Source organism: Stylophora pistillata, chromosome 8 (assembly GCF_964205215.1).
Source record: "Stylophora pistillata chromosome 8, jaStyPist1.2, whole genome shotgun sequence".
In the NCBI taxonomy this organism is placed as follows: Eukaryota; Metazoa; Cnidaria; class Anthozoa; order Scleractinia; family Pocilloporidae; genus Stylophora; species Stylophora pistillata.
The window spans coordinates 12,161,949-12,170,102 of record NC_142526.1 but is presented as its reverse complement, the minus strand read 5'-3'; the positions used below and the strand labels follow the sequence as shown (position 1 = coordinate 12,170,102).

At 39.0% G+C, this 8,154-nt stretch overlaps 1 long non-coding RNA gene across 1 annotated transcript in view; it reads left to right on the top strand.

Annotated features, from left to right (window-relative positions):
* Positions 1–2,948, top strand: part of LOC148725006 (uncharacterized) — a 9,555-nt gene extending 6,607 nt beyond the window's left edge. The window contains exon 3 of the long non-coding RNA XR_015991193.1: positions 1–2,948. This exon is cut by the window's left edge and continues 1,415 nt beyond it. This is a non-coding gene — a long non-coding RNA (uncharacterized LOC148725006).
* Positions 2,949–8,154: the final 5,206 nt, after the last annotated feature.

The window sequence follows — 8,154 nt, the reverse complement described above, 5'->3', positions numbered from 1 at the left end:
ATTTGAATTTTTTTACTCAAAATAGAATTCCCTTGTTCGATCGTGTTCAACATTTGTGTGTTGTTTATTTCAGTCATGGTATCGAGTACTTAATTTATGGTTATTATTACTCTCAAAATACTTATTTTGGCTACTTAATGTTATAATATGGTACAATGATTTCCTATGAGGTACTTAAGTCGAGTTAAGTTATTTTCATCAGCATTCTAGATAAATAGAGAAGAGAAGGGTACTGAATATCTCAATATTATTTCCAGCAGCGTTCCTGAAAAATTTTCATGACACAGCATTGTGCAAAGCTGGCGCTTTTAAGCATAGTTAGTAGAGGGGTGGGAGACGCATTTCGATAAAAGGAGAAAGTAAGAAATAACTCGTAGCTCCGCCACTAGTTTTATTTCTCTTTGGCTATGCTGCCATCGTATTTATCAGGCACCTGTAGCACTTCATGCGGCACGGGATAAATAAAGGATAAATAGTTATTTCGGTGACCATCTAGGAGAGGTCAAGAGATCCCTCTCTTCCATCTCAGGAAGGGATGAGTGTTTTTCATAATGCATCAACGTGTCTTGTAACACTGGATCGATCATCGCACTTAAACGTTCTGTCACAAATTCTAATCAAATTGTATTTTACCAGGTCAGTTGAGATTTTCTCTGATCGCTTAGTTCGAATTTCGGAGGAAAATCCGGCAACTCAGTTGCAAAGTACGGCGCCGGAATGAGAATTTTAACAATAACGGTATTAGAAGAGGGTCTCATTGGTAGAAAAGAACTAGATTGTTCCATATTTACCCTAAATTATTGGATTTTAAACTCAACCGACGTGAGTTTCATTAGATAAAATTGAAAAGGTATCTGTTCACAAAACAGCATTTACGACGTTCAGCTCTGACACGTGGCAGGATATAAGGGTGTCCCCTTTTCCTAACTCTCCTTGTTCTCTGGAGTGGGGTGGAAGCAGTGCATGAAGGGGATGAGTACTATCAGTAGTCATCTTCTCCCATACTAGCCTATCTTTGATTTTAATTACATCAGTTGTGGGTGTACATTTGCTGCTATAAGCACAGCGTAGAGCCCGCTTGCAAAACCTATCAATTTGGGAGAGATATTTACTGGTTGTGGGCACAAGCCCACACCTTAATCACATCGGTGAAAAGTGACATTATGAGGCTGTCAAACAGCATTGTAAGCTCTTGTAGTGAGTAGCCGTAGTATTCACAAACCCTAAGGATGTAAAATCTAGAACTCGTTTAGCTGAGCATATTTTCGAATTGAGTGTCCGGATGTGAAAGTTTTAAGCTTGCCGCCGAAATCAAATCACACGTTTTAAAACGTGATTAAAATTAAAATCGTCATCATGCAGCTGCGAAATCCCACTCAGAAGTGAGAAACGCGCATCGGCTGATTACTCATTGTTCTATCGGTGCTGAAGCAAAAATTCTAAAATCGACAATCGTGCCGCTGTTGTTGGGTTGAATGAATGACGACAATAGGGGTCAGGTTAAGAGACTGACATGTTGCGGGTGAAATTACCTGCGAAAACAAACGAAGTAGCAAACATCATTATATCTGAGAGACCGGCGAAACGCCAAAGAATCGAGGGCGTCCGGTTTTGAGGGGTTCTACTGTACTTCTCGTCAATTGAATTCAAGCCCGCTGCTACACGAGGTAGAGTGATGGTGTAAAACATTTCCCGTAAGAGATGCAGAAATTCGTCACTGAAGTGACACCTCCCCCTCCCCCCGCTTTTCTTTCAAATATCAGTAGAAACGCATCTGCTAGAAGGAAGAAAGACGACTGAGTTACCAAAAAATATTTGAAAATAATGCGCATGCACTAAAACTTAACACAGATCACGTTCCATAACATTCATATTCATTGGATCAAGCGGTTTAACAACCGACTGAACTCGTAAAATACACCTCTATCAGACCAATGGCTTAAAAATGGATTGTTATTGATCACTTCAGTGACAAATATATCATGGAGGAAATTACGATCATATTTTCCACATGCCTTTAAGCTTTCGTTATTGGGATGTTTTGATAAAACTGTCACCACGCATAAATGTATAAATATCTGAAAGGAAGCAAATTGTGTGTTTCAGTGGGCTTTCAGTGAAAAAAAGGTAGAAAAACTCAAATACGTGATCGAAAAGAGACCAGTTTCTTACCAAAACCTGGTCTGTACAAGGTTTATCCCGACATTCTTATATCAAGCTTAAGTCGTGGTCGGACGATTATGAGGTAAGTAACATTCCCCGAAACAAAGCACTTGAAGTGACTTCGAACTTTAGTATACCGATAGAAAGAAGCTCCAATATTTTAAAACCGTCACTGTGATCTTTATTGTTATGAATAGCTTTCTTGGGAAACGTTTACAAAATACAAAGAAAGCGAGATTATCATCAGCCAGTAAGAAAATGATAATATTATTTAATGAGGGATTCATAGTTGTTTTCCTACAAGCAGCTGTTCATCGATTGGCAGAACCTGCAGGAAATTTATCAGGGTTTTGGAAACGAGCAGAGTGTTAAGCAAATTATTTCAACCCCTAAGCATTTATATGATTTGACTCATGCGTTCATAATCACATTCCTCATCGAGGATCAAGAAAACCACTAAAAATTTGCCTCGTTCACGACATTTGCTTTCGTCGTTCGTTCGACAGTGGCATCTGAAAACACATTGAGGGTCGAAACCTATCGAACACCGAACATTTTCGGTTTTTTTTTCTCCCCACATTTTTTAATTGCAGTTCATCTGTGAGGATCATTTCGTTATTTCTTATCAACCAAAGGTCATTAAAAAATATAATTTGATTCATTTATTTGAGAGAGCAGATAGTCAAAACTCGGAAATGCCTTGTCTTAAAATCCTTTTGCTGCTTGTAAAATCCTAGAAACTAAAACTATTATCAGCCATTAGCTGTAATAATCGGACGCATGGGTGATTATGATTGCTTTTACTAAAAAAAAAGAATTGGAAATGCTATATTTTTCCGCTTTCCTTCTTCTGTAATTTTCATCGCACAGGCAGATGACGTAAGGAGGAAATGTCACTTTTCTCTGACCGGTCCATTCCGTCTGTGGCTTATCAACCAATGCAATGAGTTACATCGTTTTCTTAACTAGACGCTATTGAAGCGTTAACGCGAGCTTACTAGAGGACTTTTTTATCATTATTATTATTAAATTTAAATTTATACCGCGCAGTTTCTATAAAAATATTCAACTGCGCCTTACAATAAATATTAAATCAAAAATAAAATAGAAGTTCAAAATTACATTTCTAAAATTCCATAAATAAATAAATAAAATAATTCATCAATAATGCAATTTAATCATAACAACTATAGTAACTAATTAAACGCCCTATTAAATAAAAAAGTTTTAAGTCTAATTTTAAAAAAATCTAAACTGGAAATAGATCTTATTGTGGTAGGAAGCAGATTCCAAAGTCTAGGGGCGGCACAACTAAACGATCTATCTGCCAGGGTCTTCTTGGATATTATTTTCGGGAAAGTTAATAAAGCTGCGGAGTCATCGTTGCGCCTTAAATTATACCTAGACGGCGGCAAGACAGATATTAAATGGCGCAAGTAATCGGGCGCCATACCATGCAATACCTTAAATGTAAGTAGAATTATTTTATATTCGATACGATAACAAACCGGCAGCCAATGTAATTCGCGAAGTAGAGGCGTGATGTGGCACGACTTCGGAGCACAATAAACCAAACGAGCACTAGCATTCATAACACGCTGCAGTTTAGACAACTGATATTTCGGTAACCCATACAGAAGGCTGTTACAATAATCAAGTCTACTTGTTATAAACGCATGAACTAGTGTTTCGGTGCAACTTCTGGATAAGTACTTCCTAATATGTCTGATATTATAAAGATAATAAAATGCACTGCTGCATGTTTTGGTAATATGTGCATCCATATCCAAATGCGGGTCAAACCATGAGCCCAGATTACAGACTGATGAAGAAGGACTAATATTATAATCTCCGACTCTAACGCCATCGATAGACACCTTTGTGAGTTGCTTCCGTGTCCCAACAAGCATAAACTCAGTCTTGTCATCATTTAGCATTAATTTCCTCACACACATCCACTGTCTGATGTCACGAATGCGAGGTCATAGTTTATGCAAAGCCCGCGGTTTTGTTGAGGGAGCTCCTAAGCGAGTGGCGAAGCCGAAAGGGGAATGAAAAGAAAACAAACAAGCAAAAGCGTCTGCTACGCACGCTACACAATGGGAACACCGTGACCAGTTCAAATCAACATTTACGACCGCTTGTACAAGAATGCAGGCTCAGCATGATGATAACGTTCATGTGTTATATAGTATGGTACGTTTAAGCTAGACCACTGAAAAACCAGCATTTCTAGACAAACATCGAATATAATAATAGGTTTGTATGAAGTTTTAAGAGGCATTTTTCCGAAAATTTTGACTTTGGGAATTTAGTCCAGCAGTCCCAGAGGACGAAAAGCGTAGAATTTCTACTAGTGACGACAATCGAGTCGTATGCGCAAGCTCGGAAAAATTGCCCACTAAAAAACCAAAATTATTTTTGGAATCGCTCGACATTTAAAAGAAAAACAAGTGATATTCTTAAGATGATTGAAAGAACCTTTCGGTGGAAGTTCGGTTAAAAAATTTCTGATTGCCGGGTATTTAATCTATTTAGATCTAGACCGTCCGGCTGCCGGGCATTAATAAGTCAGCGAATTAAGGTTACTTCCCACCATGCTTCGCGAGTGTCATTCGGGAAAAATTCGAACGCGCGCTGGTTTTGAGAAAACCGTGACAAACTATACATCAAAAGAAAGCGTCATAAATGCGGTTTACGATAAAATATAATTTAGGATTGATTTTTTTTTTCAGTCAGGGAGTGTCAGGGCCAGGGGCCGGTAAGGCGCGAAACGACCGAGGGTCCTTCGATTAAATTTATGGGGTATTGGATCCCGCATCACGAGCAAACCCCTGCTCAGTCTTATTCACAAAGTATCAATCGACAAAAGTGTGTCAGGCTTTTCCGATATTCTGATTAATCGTCTAGATATTCGCATCTAAAGTTGGAGCAGCATAAAATATGCGGCGAAACGTGTTGTGTAAATGACAGAGCAGGTACATTTATTAGAAGAGCATGGTACGTATATTTACACAAAACTTCGCCGCTCTGCGTACCTAGCGCGATGAATGTATCTCCTGAAGGTATAAGGTCGTACAAGGTTCTGTTCCTAGCCACGTCAATTTTTTACGTCTTTCTTTTTCTTTTCAATTTACATCGTCTTCAAAGGATATGCTCAGAGAGAACGTTTGACGACGTAGCTCTAACACAAGAAAGTTCAAGATGAGGGAAAAAAGATTACGTGTCAATATTATGAATTTCGTGATCTTGTTCCGTCTCGGAATATATCGTTCATCGTCTGTCGTCTATCGTCTTCCGTCTTAGTCTCCCTCGCAGCCGTTTTTTCGGATGTCACGCAACGCTCCCCCAAAAAGAACGTTGGGGGAACGTTGCGTGACATCCGAAAAAACGGCTGCGAGGGAGACTACTTCGTCTGCGTTTTAGGACATGCCGACTTTGAAGACATTCGTTCACCAGATTACGAGACAGTTTTGGGTATCGCGATCATGTTTCCGTCACAAAGTAGGTAAAGAGTGCGTGACCTACTTGACCCTAATATCGTCTATCGTCTGGGTTTTACTGACATGCCACTTGTTCCGGTGTCGGTGTAGACTAAGATTGACGTCTTAATAGTGCCTAGACAAAGCTAATCCTCTTCTTAACTAGCCTGCGAGCCAGATGTAGTCTTTGTAAACTGTCACGATTGAATTTGAGATTCTATTGCAATCGGTGCTCGCGGCATGAAAGTGATATCTTCGGTTGGAACGAACATTTGCATTTGTCTCAAGAAATCGCAACGACAAGGAGGTGTCCGTGTCTTCCTGGGAGGAGTAGGGTAACGGGAGGGGGGAGGGAGAATTGGGAAGAGGAGGAAAATTCCCTCCAGAATTTTATTCATGGACAAATATTGTACCAGCCCCCCTTGCCTCTAAGACAACCAACATAATTTATGACGAATGAAAAGGGACTCGTTAGTCTTGATTTTGAAATCCTTTTCATTCTCTTTTGGGGCTGAGCACTTTTGAAATAACCCGATTTAACTTGAAGCGGAATAACATCTAAGGGCGCGTACCAATTTCAAACCTGTTGCGTTTAATTTTACAGAAAACAAACTTAACATACTGAGTTTCCGCACTTAGTTTTGTCTTGACTTTTAAGGCAGAAACTTATGAGAGATAGATGTTCAGCTTTACCCTCAATTTACCCTCAACTTTCTTATCCATTGTTTATTAGGTTGACTGCACTCAATGACATATTTGAACTTAACCTATTGAGTTTCCGCCTTTAGTTTTGTCTTGATTTTTTAAGGCGTTACTCCAAGAGTTTTCCGCTGCGCGCTAACATCAATCTCTTTTTCACTGATATTTGACTCACGCAACGGACTTCGCCGGAATGGTGGGACTGCTCGTAGTCTATTTTATCGTTCGCTATGCTTGCCATCGGTTGTTTTTCTGGTCCGAGTAAAAAAAACCTTTATTCAAATAAATATTGATGGTGGTCTATCATAACAAAATTTGTTTAAAAAATGGGAACTATTCGACAAAACAAATATAGAATACTTTTTTTTTTTAATAATTTAGTTTTTACATCAAATATATCCTGCACCGAACCATATAATCTTATAAACATATGTTTTATGGAACACATTCCTATTGAGTGTTGTCGTCAAAAGGAAAAAGTGGTCCAATTTTTTTTTCTTGGCATAAGAACCAAGTATTCACAACATCCATCAGAGCTTAAGAAACACTGATTTTCATTTAAAATTTGAGAGAATTGATGCCAGTGGGGGTTCCCCATTATAAGTAAACCAATCAATCAGTAAATACTCCCGAAAACTACTATCGATTCCCTTTTATCTTTCGACACAACTTGATCAAACGTAAGCTGATTGGCTAGAAAGATCTTCCAGTTGTGGCGAACTGATTGGTGCAACTGACCTACTTACTTATCAGGCCAAACAGAGCGTAACAAACATTTTGGATTTTTAGCCATGCAACCCTAACTTGCGAGAGAATATTCATGAGTTGAGAGGAAGAAAGGATCACTGGAGCTTTGCGAGGTAAGCTAAAATAAATCAGAGTATATAAATATTTTACTCCTACTCTCAAATTCGATGATTCGAATCTTAGAGTGAATAGAAAAAGGTTCGAGTCAGCGGGAGTTGGAGTTGTGGGGAATTGAGAACGAAGGACCGGAAATAGGGAGAAAACGGTGTCCACTGACTTTTTTCTACGCAGGCTCATTTCCCAAACAGCGGTGGTAATCGAGCCTCTAAGCATTCAAAGAACGAAATATTCCATTTTCTGGGTTCGGAGACTAATGGCCATTTTGTCTGGTAATCGCTCCAGATGCCCTATAAATGTATGGTGGCCATAAATAGCAAGACTTCGTACAGTTTTCTACCGTTAAATCCGCCTGAGTCGGTCAGAGAGGGAACTTGAACAATTTTCGGGATATATACGGGAGGCGCTATTGAACTGTTATAAAAGTTTTTTACCTGGATTTGTATGACGAAACACCGCGTGAAACTCTAAATTAAGGCCAAAATCTAAAGTCTTAAATTTGACCTCAACAGAGGACTTCCTCTGTTGACGTTATGGATTATTTGTATATTGGGTGATGTGTGGTAGGGGAGAAGGGGCTGTACAATAATTCTAGGAAAGATTTGATCTAACCACCCTTTTTTAGCAGCTTTTTTATTTGGGGTGTGGGATTAGGCAAGGTTTCCTGTTTACATTCGAAATGGCGTTCCTTGCTTTATATACTCACGCGCGTCACCAAATCCTGTCACGTGTCTTTCTGAGCATGTTTTACTGAAATAATCAATGGACTTACGAATTAGATTTTTATTTGGCATACCTTCCCAACCAGACAATACATAGCCCACAGCCGTACCACCAACCTTCTTTTGAAACAAGGTGAGGAACAAAGTGTTATATGTAAGCTGATGAATTTCTGACTCCCTTTTTGATTGAGGTACACAAACAAATCATTTAGATTTTTCGTAAT